Source organism: Melospiza melodia, chromosome 11, assembly GCF_035770615.1.
Source record: "Melospiza melodia melodia isolate bMelMel2 chromosome 11, bMelMel2.pri, whole genome shotgun sequence".
NCBI lineage: Eukaryota > Metazoa > Chordata > Aves > Passeriformes > Passerellidae > Melospiza > Melospiza melodia.
Window position 1 is genome coordinate 19,523,674 of NC_086204.1, and position 18,280 is coordinate 19,541,953.

At 39.8% G+C, this 18,280-nt stretch overlaps 1 long non-coding RNA gene across 1 annotated transcript; it reads right to left on the reverse strand.

Moving 5' to 3' along the window:
- Positions 1-3,023: 3,023 nt before the first annotated feature.
- On the reverse strand, positions 3,024-18,006 carry LOC134422794 (uncharacterized). The gene is made up of 3 exons (XR_010028943.1): positions 17,850-18,006; positions 6,351-7,563; positions 3,024-3,142 (listed from the first exon to the last, which is right to left on the reverse strand). It is a non-coding gene; the product is annotated as an uncharacterized LOC134422794 (long non-coding RNA).
- Positions 18,007-18,280: the final 274 nt, after the last annotated feature.

The following is an 18,280-nucleotide window of genomic DNA, read 5'->3' on the forward strand; positions in this document are numbered from 1 at the left end:
TCACTGCCTTAAAATCACTAGAGATTATGTAGTACAGCGCTGGCTGAGCTGAACCATGACTCAGCCTGATAATACTCTATCTGAAAACTAATCACCACCCACCATATCATCATCTTGAGCCAGCAATTCATCTCCATTATCTCAGTGGCTCTTCTGATTGCAACTAGATCAAAACATCTTGCTGCAGTCCTGATTAATTTTACCTCATCCCTTTTTGCCCAGTTCAGTGTGTGGAAAAAGTCGATGGGTGATGTTAGCCTGAGTTCAGCTAACACAAGCTGGCTCTGCTGAGATGCTTTCCACTCCATCAGTTCTCATAAATTAATTCCTCTGTGATCCTTTCAGGTTCTTCACCTGGAACAAAAGCCAGGTTAAAAGTTTACATATCCTGGTCACTCATTCTTTCCTCTCTGTTTAAACTCCAGCACTACATTTTTTTTAATATTTGGGTGGTGGAGACTGATCTGCAAAATTAGTCAGATGCGCCCTGCTAGTTCCTTGTCTGCTAGTTCCTTGTCCCCAGGTAGCAAAACCCTTCAGATCCTGAAGTATTCTTTGTTAACTTAAGTACATGTTTACATTCCCTCCACTGAAGATCAGTTTAACATCTTCCCTTTGGTTTTTTGGATTTTGTATCCAATACATTTTTGCTACTGATTAATTCCTACTGTAAGTAGGAAGAGAAGTGTTTACACAGGAGTTTTGACATGCCTAACTCCTTGGTGATTGTTTCTCCTTCTATGTTATTCAAAAACTTTACTCAGTCTTTTGTTTTTCTCTCCCCTGGACATTTTTGAAAATTCTGTTCTTTTTTCTTTAATATTACAGCACAGAAGTTGATAATATTTTGAAGAATTTCATTTTCCTCCTTCAGTTCTTGACTGCTAGCAGGTATTTTAGACGTTGTAGGGGCATTTTTAATCACGCTGTCTCTCTTAAGAAGCCTTATGCAAATCTCTTCTGTACTTAATATGCTTCTGTTCTGAAGAAGGTTTTTAATGTCCCAGTTTAAATTCTTCAAATACAAAACTCACAATACAAAAATTTTAAATAATAAAAAGTGTGACTTTGCATCACAGCAAGAGTTTTAACAAGGGACTTCCATAGGTCCCAAAGAAATAATTAAGGAGCCATGGAATATGTTATTCCTATGGCAAAGTAGCAAAGTACAGCTCTTTGGAGACATTTTGTAGGTATTTGCACAGAAACTGAGACAAGTTCCAATTAGGCTCACATTTTGATTCCTTTGCCCTTTTAATCTGGTCAGCCAGTACAGGGACAAGCAGGGTTGAGGGTAAGAATATCTGCTTCAGCTCTCTGTTTGGGGTTTGGTGGAGATTTTCCATTTTTTCCATTTCCCAATGCTTTCTGTGTTGCTGTTTTCTTTTACCTACCTCTTTACTCTTGATTTCATACTAGTGTGCTAGGACGATAATTGTGCTGGGAATTTTATACAAAACACATGCAAATTTTTTTCAATGATATTGTGCATATGCTGTAGGCTATAATTGTTTTGGAAGATTGCACTGAATTAGAAAGAGTACTTCGATTCAAAATGAGACAATATTGTGCCCTCTAGGACTCTCAAGATGTATATTTAGATCCTGCCTTGACAAAGACTTTGTACATAACCTTGGCATGTCCCCTCATCTCTCTGTTCTTCATGTTTCCAGCTACCCAGCCAAGACAGAAATACTCCCCATCTCTCATCTCTTTGGGGTAGACTGTAGCGTGCTTTGGTGTTTTGCACAATTTTTTCCCCAGAACAATCACTTCGATTTTAGTGGGATATCTTTGATACATGGAAACTCTGCCAAAGGCAATTTTTTTTTTCCTAGCACTGGACCTCATTAGATGCTTAAGAGGTTTATAAAGCTTTAGCCAAAATAATTTTAGTGCAATATGACATATGTTGCCTCCAAGAAAACATTACATAAATTTGCAACTAGTATGTCCTGATTAAAAGCTGTAATTGAATGATGTTACGCTCTGAAAGGAAAACTATCCAATAATTTTCTTATGAAACGGCATAAATTTGGATCCTTTCCTTTAGCTCATGAGATCACTGTCCAGTTGTTTTCTTTCACAAGTGTATATCCCTGTTATGAGAAGGCATGTTATTTCTATCCAAAGTGCTTAATATACCATATTGTAAATACTTTCCCAAAAGAATCAATCTTCAGCCTTAAAGGTTATTTCACTTTAGTGTGCAATATAGCACAATTTCTGCTGTTTGATCCGTTTGAGCCAGGGAGTAGCTAAGATTATACATGGTTTATACTGCATGGATTTTTAATGTTTCACACATTAGCTTTTAAAAATTGCCTTCATATTCCCTATATTGATTTTTGTGGCTCCCAACATACAGCACCCGCTGAGTGGCTTTGCCAAACTCTCCTGATGAAAAGATGATATAGGAATCCTCAGCAGGGGCAAAGACAATCATAGATTAAAAAATCCAGCATCCAGTTGACCATTTTTCTTAAGCCTCATTGTAAGATTTCTTCTCTTTTTTTTCTTCTTTTTATGATGGCATGCACAGTATAACTGCCTAAGGGCATGCTTATTATAGACTGTATTTTAAAGCTGATTAAAAATAAATTCTCCATGCCTGTCTGAAACTTATTCCACAGAGAATCTTGTTTCATATCGGACGAGTAAAAGGATCTGTTGCTTATGTTCACCTTTTACCTCAGCCCACATTTAAAAACTCATATCAAATTTCCATTACACTTCGTTTATTATCCAGCCTTTCTACTTTCATCAGAGGAAGCATTTTAATGACTGTGACTTTGAAAACTTTTATAATTAATGTGTGCATGTGTACATATATATTTATATATTATTATATTTTATTTATACTCCATATAAAAATTAGGCTATCAAGTCTGACAGAATGATCTTGGTACCATAATAAACAGACCTCTCTTCACAATCGTTCTGCAGCACACAGGACTTGGCAAACTGTCAGATGGCAGGATGAAGAGGTAAAGAGCAGAATCTGCAAATTCTGGCTGTGCACATGGGAATAGGTTCTGGGCTTTCCAAGAACTTGTGGAGAAAATGAAACTTGGCAGGATCCATTCGGAAATTCATTTCATCTGTTTTCATTTTGCACTGTCTGTCATCTAGTTTTTGATCACTAAATGAAAAAGAAAAACGAAGTTCTGCCATATGCATTCTATAAATTTCAATTTAGCTATCAGGTGTCACACCTGCCACAATTTTGCTTTTTGCTGCATTTCAGACAACAGACATAATCATTTGTTTGTGTTACCGATGTTGGTTCAGGAAAGTTTATTTATGGTGGTATTTGCAGTAAATCTGCTCATTTCCAACCATTCCTGCATAAACCTACCACTTGAAATATAGGCAGTTATGTCAGCCTGTATAGGAAACACATTGTACAGTGTTAATTAAAGGGCTCTATTTGCGATATCTGCTCCTCCACTGAAACGCCCTGAACCCTGAAACTGGCTGCTAGGGCATCTTGACCAAAGGCACACTCTGCACGGCAGGTCTCAGGCCCAGCTCCTCTGCATGGGAGGAGAGGTTTGCATGCCCTTTGTCTGCTCTGCTGCACCGAGCAAGGACAGGTGACAGCCCTGCTTGCTGCCCTCCACTCCCCAGGCGATTTCTCTTCCCTGACCCCTCAGGGGTTTTTTGGGTCAGGTCATTGATGGGCTCTTGGGAGTGTGCAGCCATTCCAAACTTCTCTTGCTGCTGTTGCTCTGGCCATGAAGCCTCGGCTGGAGCCTGCCCACATCCCCAGCCCCAGGTGGCACAGCCCCACCACAGCTTGGGGCATTGCTGCTGCGCTGCTGCCGCACCCAGCCCGTGCCCAGCCAGCCCCAAAGCACCCTGACAGGTCACTCACTCCTCATTTAACACCTCCCGACCGCAGCGCTCGTACCGCACAAGGAGCACTCTGCGCAGGGTGTATTTATGTTGTTATTAGCCAGCAGGATTAAAAGCAGCGAGTTATCTCTCCATGAGCTGTCAAATATATTTATGCTGGAACCTCTTCCCCGGTTGTGTTTATTTTTTTCTATGGAAAAGCATAAAAAGTAAAGTTGAAAAATTCATAAATAATCTCCTTGCCGAGTATCAGGAGAAAGTAAGGGTAGGTCGAATTTGTTGGAAAACACTGATTGGGTGGTGGCAATGAATTTTTCCTTGGCTCCATTCCAATTTTTCTGAATTATTTGGGTCAAGAAGAGATTGATGGAAATTTAATAAAAACTGAAATAGAAGTCAAAGTGCTTTGCTCTGATTCAATATCTTGATATTCCAGTATTCCAAATTGAAAGGATTTTTCTACTTGAAGGTCTTTTTTCTTTACTATTTTAATTTTTAAATTGCTATCTTATGTTTTCAGGTAGTTCATGCTTTCTCATTCTTACTCAGGTGGTTTGGAACTGGTTCAGACTTTTTGGAATTGCTGGGAAATCAGAAAAGGTTCATGTGGTTCTACACAGAGTAGAAATATAAGCCTATTGAATTAATTTTTTTATTTCCTCTTTTCATATTCTCTTCTTTAAAGACTAAATATTTGAGCCACAATGTGAGACCAGATATTCAATGCAAAGGGCAAGAACTATCTATTAAATACTATTGCAGTAATAAAACACAAGCCATATATAGCAGTCTCACTAATGAAACAGCATGATACTATGTGCCATGCTGTATATATGGGTATTGTTATTTTGGATCATAGGATCATGAAGTCTTTTTTATTTTTTAAAGTTTGGGGACACAATGGAAGAGCAACAAAAGCATTCTAGTTTGGCTTTAATTTATACCATAATTTTTAGTTGCATTTAATTTTAGGGTTTTATCCTTGCCTTTGGATAGGTAAGGAATTCACAGACTCTCAATTAATTACAGTAATTTCAAAAAGTTCTGATATATGTTCTGATAAATGTTGGTCCAGGATTTGAGAAAAATATACTTCACATTGAGGGAATAAGACAGAGGATTCATAGGGTGACAGTGAACATCTGTAGAGTGACTTACTGGATATATAATTTTGAAACTAACCTACTTGAGTTACAATGAGAAAGCAGCTGTGGGGGAAGTTGTCACGTTAAGCATTAAGCTTGAGCATAGTGATAAGCAGAGGGGCTGATACCCTCCTCACACACATACACCCACGCACTCTGTCATACTTATCTAAAAGGGAGCACATCTCTCACTGCAGGATTCATAAATTTGTTAGCTTCTTAGAGCAGAAATTTGGAAAAATGGTGATGAAATTTAAACAGCGATTAGCCGGACTTCATTTTTTTTTTCTCTTATTCTTTCTCTTTGATTTTACAGCCTGTGTTTGTTACAATTTATTGTCATTTCTTTCATGGAGCAATGGCAAACCTGTACCTGTGCCTGGTGTACAGTGACTGTCAGGCTCACTCCTGCTGCTGCAGAGCTCTGCAGTTCAGCTGTGCCAGCAGAGCCAGCCCCACTGACAGGCACACTCACCTTGTGAGTCACACTCTGCTGTGTGCCTTCATAGGAAATCTGCTTAAGTGTAAAAATATACAGTGTTTTATACCTGCATCTCTATGCAAGCTGAGGCACCGTATAGCTATTAATAAAACTGTTGGGAGTCAAGTACATCAGAACGTGTATCTCTGGCTTTTTTAGAAACTGACAGATTTAATCAATTAAACTCCAATGCTCTATTCATAGCTCGGTTTTTTTATGGTACAAAGATTTGCATTCCAATTAGTGCTTGCAAAAAAGTTTTCATGTTAACCTGATCAGTAGTATTTGCCCCTCCTTGGTGTCTGTCTTATTCCATTGAGACTGCAGCGATGTGTCAGGAAGAGCATCTCTGTTACCTTCTGATTGAACAAAACTCTCTAAGGGTTCCTTTGAAATCTTGAGGGCTTGTCACTTGAGGCATTATTTTTTTAAGCATGAACAAATCTTGTCAGCCTAAGCTGAGAAATCAGCTGTATTTTATCAGCACTTTGGGATCAAACTTCATGTTCAGTATTCAGCACCGGGTGCTATGTGTGAGACAAAACTAGAGGTTACACTGTGCTTTAGGAAGACCACCTCTGGTGACAGGGGGATCAGTTTATTACTGTTTCCAGAATACTTTTACAGAAAAAACCCAAAAGACTCAGATACTTTTGCTAGTGTGCTATATAAAGTGCTTAATATCTTTCAACACTTGCTTATTTATGTAGGCATATTATGTTGAATTAAGTACAGCTTCTTTGACTTAAAGTGCCTTGAATCCACACACAACTTTTTAAAGAGAATTAATTGGCATCATAGGTCTTTTGTAATTAATCCTCCTTAAGGCTGAGGTAATGCTGCTTTGCAGTAGGTCTATCACTTACCCAATTACTCACTGATTGCTGTGCACTCTAGTCTTCCATCTGGACATCTGTAGAGCTCTGGGACTCAAATAGCTGCATGCTCAGTCCCATCTGGAAGGGTGTCACAAAAGCAAATGTCTACAAGATGTTGTTGGAATAAATAAAATTGAGATGGTAATTTCTGCTCCTACTCCCTGTGCCAAGTCAAAGGAAAAAATATTCTCTGGTAGTGACTGAAGACAAGAGAGGACCAAGGCTCAGTCAGTGCTCCTAGTACCTTCTTGGAAAACAGAGAGCACTTTGGCAAGATGTTCTATCACTGCACACTTCCAGTGTGCTTACCAACATGCTGGAAACTTTCTTAAAAATTGTTGAAGCCAAACAGGAACCCAAGAAAAGGTGAAAAATTCCCAAGATACCATAATGAGAGGAAAACAATCTTTCTACATAAATGTTGAGATCTTACCAGGAGGAGACTTTTAACAGCGCTCATAAACTATATGACCTTGCAGACAATGAGAGCTCTTCATGCAAATCATTTCTGTGCACATCATTTCTGTGTATGTGTTGCGGAATTTGTAAAAGTCAGGACTGGAATTTCACTCCCAAGACTGACCTGTGCATCAGTGCTATAGTGCAGGCAGAGAGCAATGGATCCGAAATGCTGCATTGATGGGCTAATGTTCAAAGTAGGAGCACTTCTTAAATTTGAATAATTTTAAAACATTCTTTATACCGTGGGTGCAAAGCAAGATATATGGGAGTGTGTGTGATAAAGGACAGCTCATGGCAAAACAGACAGTGTGTTTTAGCATGCTCATTTCAATACAGGCTTTATCTTGCGAATTGTCCAGGTCTTCTTCCATTTCTGAGGCAGTCATTTGTCACCCTGGGGCAGCGCAGTATGATACAGACCTAGCCAAATGTCCTTAATGTCTGTAGGGGACATCCATAACGCCCAGTACATTCCCCACTTGTTGCTGGTGCTTTTCAAGCTTTTACTTCTTCAGTATTTTAGGCATGAAGGGTATTAAATTATGGGGAGAAAAGGTTTTCATATGGATAATCTGTACCTTCAAATGAGCACCAAAAATCTTGGTGGGATCATCACCTTCTCTGGTATAAAATTCTTCATCAGTGCTTTTTCTCCCAGGAATTCCTCCTACCAGACATTGACAGCTTGCCAAGGAAAGCAGCAATGTTGCACTTTCTGAAGGCACTTGCAGAGAGAGGCCTTCAAAGAAAAGCAAAACAAAGCAAATTAAAAAAAAAATTCAAAAAAACACACACAAAATCAAAACTGCCAAAACCACAACAAACCACACACTGCTTTTTTACTTCATCCTCCAGATTTCTTTCTTCTGAAATCATAATGTTGCTCCTCCAAAGCTACATGGGCAAATCCATCTGACTGCATGAGTGCCAATGCAAGGCATTATCCTGTTTATTTGAAAGACTGCTGGAAGTGAGCAGTGTGTCTTCCAGGCTGCTCTCGTGGCAGTTTAGAAATGGAGCTGGCAAAACACAGCTGAGTTATGGGAAAAGCATCGTGGCAGTTTAACACAGCCAGTCTCAGGCCCACTGCCAGTTGTGGGAGGCATCTCATAAAGCACGGTGAGAAAAATCACAAAGCTAACACCCAAAAGTTTGCGCTGGGTTCCTTGCCAAAATTGCCAGCTATGAAGTAAAAAACTCAGAATCTGTAAATGAAATGGTTAACATAGGAATTTCTGTAAATCAGCTCTAGGTGGTGGAGTGGAAGCTCCTTCTTCCATTTAACATAATCTTGGACCAACTGCTTTGCTTCATTCTGAAATTCCCATGTAGAAAAATCTTATACGCTAAAAAATAAAAAGATAGCTTAAAGTTTAGAAGGCATTATTTTTATGTAGAGTAGCTTAAGTCAGTTTCTTTTGGCCTCGCATACCTAACATCAGAAGGAAAAATAATAAAAAATTTGTAATTTCATCTAGTATCTTGAGCACACAGATAAATACATATTTTAAAGAACATTTTTTCTTGCAATATAGACCAGTGTGAGAACCCTGAGAAAAGAATAAATTATAGGAATGTATAACAACCACATGCCAATTTAAAAACCATGCAATAGCCAAGCATGAAGGAGGGAGTTAAAGGATTACATGTGGAAGAAATAACTCTAAAATTTGTGATATTTTATGTTTAAGTCCCACCATTGTAATTGTTTTTAGTGGTGTTTTTATACGCTGTTGAGTAATAGCTTGTCCACACCCTGGCTTTTATCGAAGGAACTACTTGCACAGAGATTGTGCTGACAATAACTTCTAATAGAGCTATGGTCACTTAATTAAACAATTTGGAAGCCTAATTTAGGTGACATTTAAAATTGAAATTTCAAGTATGTTATTCTGTCATGTTCTCTCTTGCTATTGTTCAGTAAAAAACTGTATTCAAGGAAATCCATGAAATTACAATTCAAAGACTGTGATAAGAATGGATTATTTTTGTACCGTTTTTAGCTCTCATTACAATTTTTGTTGCAAGACTAAGTCTTCAGATTGAATATAAAGTATATCAAGCTTTAAATTCGGTGATAAGTCATTGTTAGGACAGAGAATTTTGTGATAACACAGGCAGTAGATTAATCCACTCTGATGACAGCCCTGCAAGTCTATGAGGAACAGAACACAGAGCAAGATTTATCCCTTGCATTGACAAGGACGGTGAGGGGAATGGGAAATGGAACAAAATTAGTCCATTTGCATGACAGCCTAAGACTATAATCATATGGTTCCACTCAAATCCTACAGTAATGGGACATAAAGAAAAAAGCATGAATAAGGCACATCATTTAAAACTATATTGTACTCATCAACCTTTCCAGTGTCTGTGGAAAACATAATCAGAGAGGAAAAATTAATTTCAGCCTGCTAAATTGCACTGTAAATACAGAGGAGATACAACAGAATTGTTCAAACAAACTTATTCATGTGGCTTTCTTAAGTTTGGATAAACTCAATCTTCTCTGTATTCACTAAGATGAGACTATCAGACTAAATCCCCAGCTTGCATAAAGCAGCATAGTTCCCTTGACCTCAGTGAACTCAGAATCTCAAAATCTCCAAGGAAACTCTCTTCTTGATAGGGAGGTTCAAAAATATTGAAATAAAAGATAATTCAAGATACCTAGGAGAGAGTTTTTAAAAATGAAGATTGACAAACAGTGTGAAATATAGAATAGCAAATGTATACATTCATCTCCTGAATCCCTGTAGTTCCCTCAAACACTCTGGAATTTCTCACGAGCATCCATTTGTGCACCCAGATGTTTCTAGGATCATGGCAATGAGGCTATAGGGAAGGGCTTTGTGAGCTGAAATCCAGCATATCATGACTTGAATTAATTAAAGCAGCTATGATGAGTGTAAGAGTTTTAACATATCTACTATATAATGCATATACTATAAATCTGTAATTGGTTTATTCTTTAAGTAATTAAACTGCAAACTAAGGCATAGGCACCAAGTAAATATGATGTCATTATTGGAAAGCTCTTAAATGCTTTGTCCAAAGGTCAAAGTCAGAATTACATTAATTTAGTCATGAACCTTTGCACTTTTTCATCTAAACAATGGAATCTCATTTTAATTTCCTTTCTTTTTCCATTTTAAATACAGGCATTTCTGTGAAGGAAGTTGCATATGACTATCTGCACGTCTCCTTTCCTGCAATCTTATGAAAAAAGCTGTATCATATGGTATAATCAGCACTCACTGGACCACATAAATACGGCAGCAGTGTGTTTTGAAAATGTTTTAAATATTTAATCTGAAAATATCTGATTTAGTAAGTGAAGACTTCAGTGTACTAGTGAAAGCAGTTCATGAACAGACTTATTGTATGCCTGTTCTTTTAAAGAACGAGTCCTATAGCTATGCATGAGCAAAATTTCCACTAAATTTAGTTTGCAGGCAGGAGTTTCTTCAGGAAATGCCTGCCACACCTGGGTGTTCACAGGCAGGATTACCTACAACTGAGGCAAGCACATATTTCTTGCTGCTTTGTAAGTTCTGCAAACCATTCTGTCCTGTTTTTGTCATTATACTGATGTATGGAGCAGACCTCAAAACAATTTTGGCTGATCACCCAAAAGGCCAAATGGTCCACCATGAGTATGTGTGTGTGACATTGTGTTCACGTGGAGCTAAATGTGGAGCACAGATTTGAATTTACTGAAGCAGCTGAAGGGGTTCTTTTCCTTATATGCACACTTAACAGAGTATTGATACCATTTAAAAAAAAATAAGGATTAAAGTATGGGGGCAATCAAACTGCTCACGAGCCACCTCCATTCAACCTCTTCTTGCCATTTGGAAGACAAATCAATTTAGTCACTTGGCTACAATGATGTTTCTCATGCACAGTGTCACAGTATTGCAGATTGCCTGCCTCATTCACAAGTCCTGCTTCTCTTCCTCTCTTTTCAGCACCTTCAGGATTCCAAAGATAACCTTCATCTAGGTTAGCACTGCTGTGCAACTCATAACACAAGCGCTAACAGACTGGATGGGTTCTTAACTGCTATTATAAAAACAGCTCATTCTTTTATGGTCTTCATTTATGACACATCTCATTATGTTGTTTCAGAAATGCACAGGGCGATGTTTAAAAAGGAGAAGATGTGCTTGGTGCAACCATGCAGTGCAACCTCTCCTGTAGGGGTGAGGGAGGCTTCTGGGGATGGTGAAGGTGGCCAGGGACCCACGAGGTGCAGTGTCCTGCCCAGAGCTTGGTCTGGATGTGCAGCTGCAGAGCAGGGCCAGGGCCAGCAGCCTGTGAATGGCTCAGCTGACCACAACACTGGTAGGGAGCCCATGATGCCAGACAGGCCTGTACCAGAGTGCCAGGATGCATGGAACAGCCAATCCATAAGCCAGACCAGCTGGAAATACGGTCAGGAGCCCGTGCAGATGGCAGCAGAAGGCTGCAGGTCTCTGCTTGGCGTTGGGTGAACGCAGGTGCAGATGTTGAATGGGATGTGTCAGAAATGCAGTCCTCTCCTCACTTGCCTTGTGTCAGATTGTCTCTGCATGAGAAAGGAGTAGGTCTTTCAAATATGCTCAAATATACTCTTCTGGGATTCTGTCCCCTTTCTAGAGATATCTCCTCTACTCACAGAGTGTGAATTTTGTCTAGAAACATGCGGGTGGAAATTTTTGGGGGGATTATTTGTATATGGGAATAAAATGTGAATCTTCTGCATGCACTTACACAAGTAAATCTTTGGCACTCAGTTGTTTGCAGAAAGTGAATAAGGGCTGGTCACGAATGCTGTGAAAATGGAATTTGCTTTCAACTTTAAATGAATATTCATGAATAATTTCCTCCGCTGTTTGCTCACCACTCATATTTAATGATATGTGAAATGGAATGAATAACAAGGTGCTGAAATTTGCTGACAATACACAATTATTTAAGTTAATATAAACCAAGGAGCAAAGTAAGGAATTTCAGGAGGAGCTAATAAAACCTGAGTGACTAACAAGATACCAGATGAAGCTCGCTGCAGACAGGTACAAGATAATGAACACTGTAAGAAATCATTTAAACTTCTTGTGCCTATTGATGGGGTGTGAATTAGCCCTAACCTCTGGGTTAGGATGGATGTACTATCCAGCAGCAGAGAGGAAGGAAAAGTGCAGTAAGCCAGGGAGGAGTGTGAGTCCAGAGCAGTAATATCTCTTCAGTCCTACTCCAGCCATGAGCAGGGCTAAAGTAAGATAGAAATAGTGACCCCTAGACCCATAAGAAGGAGTCCAAGCTGGGAAACAATAATTACTAGATTTATTTATTTATTTATTTATAATTAATGTCTCATTTGGGGAATAAAATTACATTAATTTAAGATAAAAGGCAACTCTGAAAGGACAGAGTGCATGTGAGAAGGTGTCTGAAGGATGCAAGTTAAATTTGCAAGTTTACTTTCAAAGTCAAGAGAGCGTCACGAGCACCAGCACCATACAAAATATGCAACTCTGTGAGGGGCATATTTTGAGTTTCTTCAAGACGCGCCACAATCCAGTGCATGAGAGGACAGACAGAAAGTTGTAGCAATGAATTTATAGGCTTGTATAAGTATGCTGACCATTTCAGCACACTTCAGGTTTTAATTTTAAACTGGTCCAACAGAATTTGCCAGCACTCAGCCACTAGTGCCCCAACACCAGAGAAACACGACCCTGTAGTGTGAGTGAGGGGGAATATGGCTCTAAGTCATTGGCTCAAACACAAAATCTGAACTTTTCTGTAGCTGCTATGAACTCTGCTGCTATGAACCCTCTGCTTTGCAGTACTGGAGTCGAGAGAAAGCCCTTTCTGGAGTCAGTGCACATGAAGAACATGCTTTACCAGGTGACTGGTGTGGTAGAAAAGCAATTGGATAATAGCAGGGTTGCCTGAGGACCTGTCCCTCCTGTCCATGCTCTCTCTCAAAGCAGTATCCATCTGTCATTGAATGGAGAGACTTCACTCACACTCTGTGTGCTACAGCCAACTTTTCTCCAAACATTTCAACTTCCCAGCAAATTCTCATGTTCCTGAAATCTTCAAGGAAGGAGATGATATCACAGAGAAGGAATATTACAGAATAATTGTTTGTTGGCCCATGCACCACAGAGTATTTTCTGCCTGGGAAGGGATAATGCAAGAAGTCAGTGATTATATGATTGTTGTTTGTAATGCAGATGTTTGGGTTTGAAATAAAGCACTCTTGGCAGTTCGTACGATGAACTTTCCACTCTCGATCTTAAACGATCATTCATTATTTTCTTCCTCTGAGTATTATTTTGTTTCCTGTCATGGTCCTCAAGTATTTTTCCTTCTGCTAGAGTTCTCAGATAGGAAATGCACAAATTCTTGAGGAGTCACTGGGAGAAAGGATGAAGGGGTAAGGAAGGAAAGAGGGCAGGGGGAGGAGGGCTCTGGCCTTGCCAGACTGTGAGAAGTGAGACAGAACACGGCAGCAGCAGAGAGCCAGAACTTCCATGAACTGTTATCCAGGGCATCTGGAATTGTGAGGGGCTGAGAGGATGGAAAAGAGCATCTTCTTTTCCAGTACTGAGCATACAACATTCTGCCCATAGTTCTGTCCATTCCTGTGGCCATATCTGGCAGGTCACACCTCCTCCTCTGCTCCCTTTGACCTTCATTTCTGCAAGATACACCCCCATGGCACATCAAGGTTCCTGGGAATGCAGGACCAAATCCCAATATCCTTGCTTAGGATCAAGTCGTTCTTCAATAGGCATTGAAGTTAATTGGTAAGACCCCAAACCCATGTCATAATTTAACTAGTTTTCAGAGTGTTACCTGAGGACAAAAAGTTCACGATGGCTTTTGTGGGGTATTGCTCTGCTGAGAGATTGTCTGTAGCATTGAGAGGGTAACACCTGGACAGGCCAGGAGAGGGACTGCCACTCTGGGACTCTGTAGTAGGCAAACAAGAAGTGCCAGAACTCCTCTCCCATGTGAAAAACACAAGGATATAATCATGGGCCTGTAGGACCCAGTCTGGTCATCTGGTGGTTCAGACGTAAGAGCCCTTCGCTTCTGCTGCTCTGGGATAAAATGAGTGTATTAAAGGAAACTGGTAGTCTGGCATTTCAGTGGTGTAATTATTCATGGAGTTCACTCTATTTCTCCCACAGAAATGAGACTATTGTTACAATTTCACTGTAGCATGACCAGGAGAACACAAACAGACATGGAAACTGAATTACTTTATCCCTTTTAGCTGTGGGGAACTTTATACTCAATCTGTACATCTCTGCTGTATTACAGCAGATGCAGAAACAGAGTCCAATTTCAGGGCAGTTAATCTGGCTTTCAGAAACATTGCATTCACTTTAAATTCCCTTATTTCATGACTTCATCCAAGGTAAAACAAAGAGAAGAAAGGAACTGGCTCTGAGCACTGAAATGTGCCATTTCCTTCAGATGGACATAGCTACGCAGATTTAGGAGGATGTGTGCATGCATATGTTTATGTGAGTTTGTGTGTTTATTGCTTCAGAATTGCCTAGAGTTACATCATCCCAAGAGATCTATTCAGCCCTTTATGCTCAGATGGAATATGATGTTTGCACATAAAATGATAAGGATTTGTAAAGCACTCAGACAGGAAGGTGAGGTGAGACAGTTATAAAACAGATGCTGACACTACTTTTGAGCTAGAGCCCTCTGAGGTAGGCTGCCCTGTGATTGAGTGGCCTGTGTTTGAAAAATACTTTCCGTGGATTTTTTTATTTGAAAATAATTTTAACCAATAATGGAAATTCATTATTTTGTATCTGACATTTAAGTGCATTTTCAATTGTATCCAGATTTCCGTGACTAGAAGAAAAAACTCTATAACTGTCCTAGTGACAAGGATAAATGAAACATTTCTGAAGTATTATAAAGACCATCTAAATTTTTGAAGTGATAGGACTTGATTTGAAACCAATAAATAAATTGGATATAAAAAACCAAAGGAATCATCAGAGAAAAATCTTTATGGAGTGCATTTGTACATCCTCTGTCTGTTTTATATCATATTTTCTTTTTGGCAGGGAACAGGGTGATTCAACAGTCATTTGTCAAAAAAATAAAAAGCAAAGCATGAAAAATCATGATCAAAATTATCATAATTTTATTATTTGCATTAAATATTATCCCAATTCAGTAACTGATACATGTGTGTACTTATGTGATAGAGATAAATGCTTGTGTTGCATGCACGTGCCTTTGGCTGTTCTGCACATTCAGGGTGGATTATGCTGGAGCACACTGTGAGTGTTAGATACTGGCATTTGAGGGTGCTGAAAATACACGGATCTCAGCACCAAGGAGGGTGAAGATTTACAAACAATACCTGGGGCATTCAGGATCTCTCAATCTGATACATTCTCTCACCATCTCCTTTGAGCATGACCTGTTGCAGTCTGAAAGCGGGGTCTGCAACCTATGGCAAACTGCAAGTTTGGTGAGATCCTTTCTTGCATTTTCAGCTAGTAGTCCAAATTTGATCACACCAAACAATATCTTTAAAACAGCAGATCATGCTGCTGCTCATTTTAAAAGCCACACCTAATGCTAGCTCTGTTCAGTTTTTGCTCCTTTGTTGGCACTATAGGCAGTTTCTGGAATGAAAGCAGTGCTCTGTATTCATCTATATTTATCTTTAGAAAGCTATATATGATTGAGTTCTAGAAAGCCATCAGCTGTGCATGTTATTTTCACAGCATTGTCTGCACAATCAGCATTCCAATTACCTTTAAAACAAGGATAGGAATAAATAGGTTTATTCATGATACAAAGCTTGGAAAGTACCCAATAATTTATAAAAGCAGGCTGATGTCTTCCCATCAGTTCACCAGCAAAAAAAAACCAGCTTGAGAATTCTACAGTCACATGTAGGATGTTATAATCACAGTGATCAGTAATCAGAAATGTGTGGTTTGAAGTCAAGCATGTTAACCTGTGTATATTCATTTACTTATGCCTTCCTAACTCAGTCTTGCAAAGACAAATGAGCCCATTTATAAAATGAGCAACACAGTTAAGTATAGAACTGGGGCTTTACTCTCCATGGATAAGAATGGAAAGACTGACTTGTGAAATACTTCCACAAACCATTTATTTCTAATGTTTCTTAATGATGGATTATGCAGCACTGGCATTCCACATTCTTGTACCCATTTTATTTAGCTTAGACCTATTCTACACTCTTTCAGGAATATGCACATTTGTGCATGTCCCTCTTCCCTGCCTATAAAGACAGGTACCCATCAATACTTCAGATTTGTGACACCTCAATATTTTTTTCTCAGCATTTTTTGAAATTTTTGACAGCACAAATTTGAAAGTGTCTCCTTTTCATGTGTTCACTTGCTCATCTCCACTTGTTTAACTCCTGCCCCTGTATGCCAATAGATATTATCAGTAAATCCTTCTGGTTTAATCTCCAAAATGTCTCAGAAATCTCTTCTTTCCTCCTCATTCTCCCCATAAAATCTTTGTCAAGTCCATCCTTCTCCAATCCATTCCTATTGTGACCTTGCTGTCTTCAGCCTCTAAATGACACTCACATTAGCCAGTTTTTAAGGCAGTGTAATGCAAAAGTAATCCACTGCTCCCAGTATTGAGATCTCATTAAGATATTCCTAAATCCCTCTTCTTCACTGTCTCCCTATTGCCTTCTAAATCTGATCGAAGCTCCTTTTATCACCGAGTTGCTCTTGACCTAGCCTACCTTCTCCTGTCCTTGCTCTGCTCTTCCTCATCTTTCTTCTTTATGTGCTGCCTGCTCACCCAGTGCCAGGCACGGTGTCAGTCCTGGCCAGCTGGACCTGTGCCCTGCCTCCATGTCACCCAGGTGCCTGTGGGTGCCAGCAGGGAGTTGTTCCCATTCCAGATGGAAACGTCCTCACCTGCTTGGCACAGTCCCCTTGCAGGTCTGAATCACTGACCAGTGAAAAGGTGCTAGCATGTGCCTTTTCAGCAGAAAGAAAAGGAGGCATTCACCTCCCAATATTAAGATTATGGGGTATTTTTCTGAGTCATCCACAATTTCTCCTGTCTCCTTAGACCTTTAATTAGAAAAGGAGTTAAAGTTTTTTACTATAAATTTACTATCATTGGGGTTATGAAATTGCTCTCCAAGCCTATCTGGACACTCCTTGCAGAATGCTGGTGTCTAGACAAAATTGAAATGTACATCCCTGAGTGGTAAAAGTGTGTTTCCAGCTCTTAACGCCTGAATCTTAGGTTGTAACTTCTTGTTCTCTTGCTTCCTGTCAAAATCTTTTCGCTTGATTTTGGGGAGTAATAAGACACAGAACAATAACATTTATTTTCTGCATTATAGGTTTCCATCCCCTATTACTCCACTGAAGTTTAGCAGCAGGATTTGTAAGTTAGTACAGACCAGCTGAGCTTACAGTACATGCCAGCACACGGGACAGGACAGGACGTGCAGATCAAAGCTGTCCTCGGGTCATCTGATTTTGTGTTCTTCTGTGGCCCCATGCATTAGATTATGGGAAAACTTAAGAAAACAAACAAATTCCTAGTCCCTTCCTCTCATGCCCTTTAAGTCCTCCCCCCTATCACAAAGTCAAACAGGAGGGAAAAAGTCTTCCTACACCTGGACCCTTTGTTCACTACTCTGCAGTTCGTCAAAAATTAACATCCGGTTCCTGGAGCTTCCTCTCTGTTTACCAAGGTGCTCCAGAAGTATTTTGTGCCAACCAGACACCTACGTGCTATTCCTGCATGCCTCACACCTCCCTGGCCTGAGTAGAGCCTTACTCACTGAGGCTGGAATATGGTGATGAGCAAATAGTTCCCAAAATTTTAGAAAAAAGTGTTGCCAGATCTAGAGGTAATTCCCAAGAGCAGACTGATGCTCTCCCATCAGGTACCCACCAAAGCCCCAGCCTCTAGTCAGACATGATATATTTTGTCACAGTGACCTTCCACAGCCTCTTGGGTTTTATTTACCTTAGAGAGATTCTCCATTCTCCCAGCAGCATGGCTGTTTGTGCACATCCCTCAGGTTGCAGCTATAAGGACAGGCACACGTCATTGCTTCAGTTTTACAGTGCTTCAACATGAGAGTCATCATCTCCAGCAAGCCGGGAAATGAGTGTGGGCACATTGTCCCTGGCAAGATTAGAGAAAATACTGGCATATCAATGCATGATACAAGTACGTGCTGAAGTCTCTTCAGGATGCTGTAATGAGAATAGAGCTGCTCTCAAGTTAAACACAAAGACATGCCAAATGGTGTATTGAACATATCTTATTACACAATCCATGAACTCCTAGAAATTTGGTCTCCTTCAGTTCCTGAGCTTCCTGCCTCTTTCCTCCCTGCCTATGTCTTTGTTTTCCTCACAAAGCAGAGTTCAGTGATTTCCTGTACCTCCCTC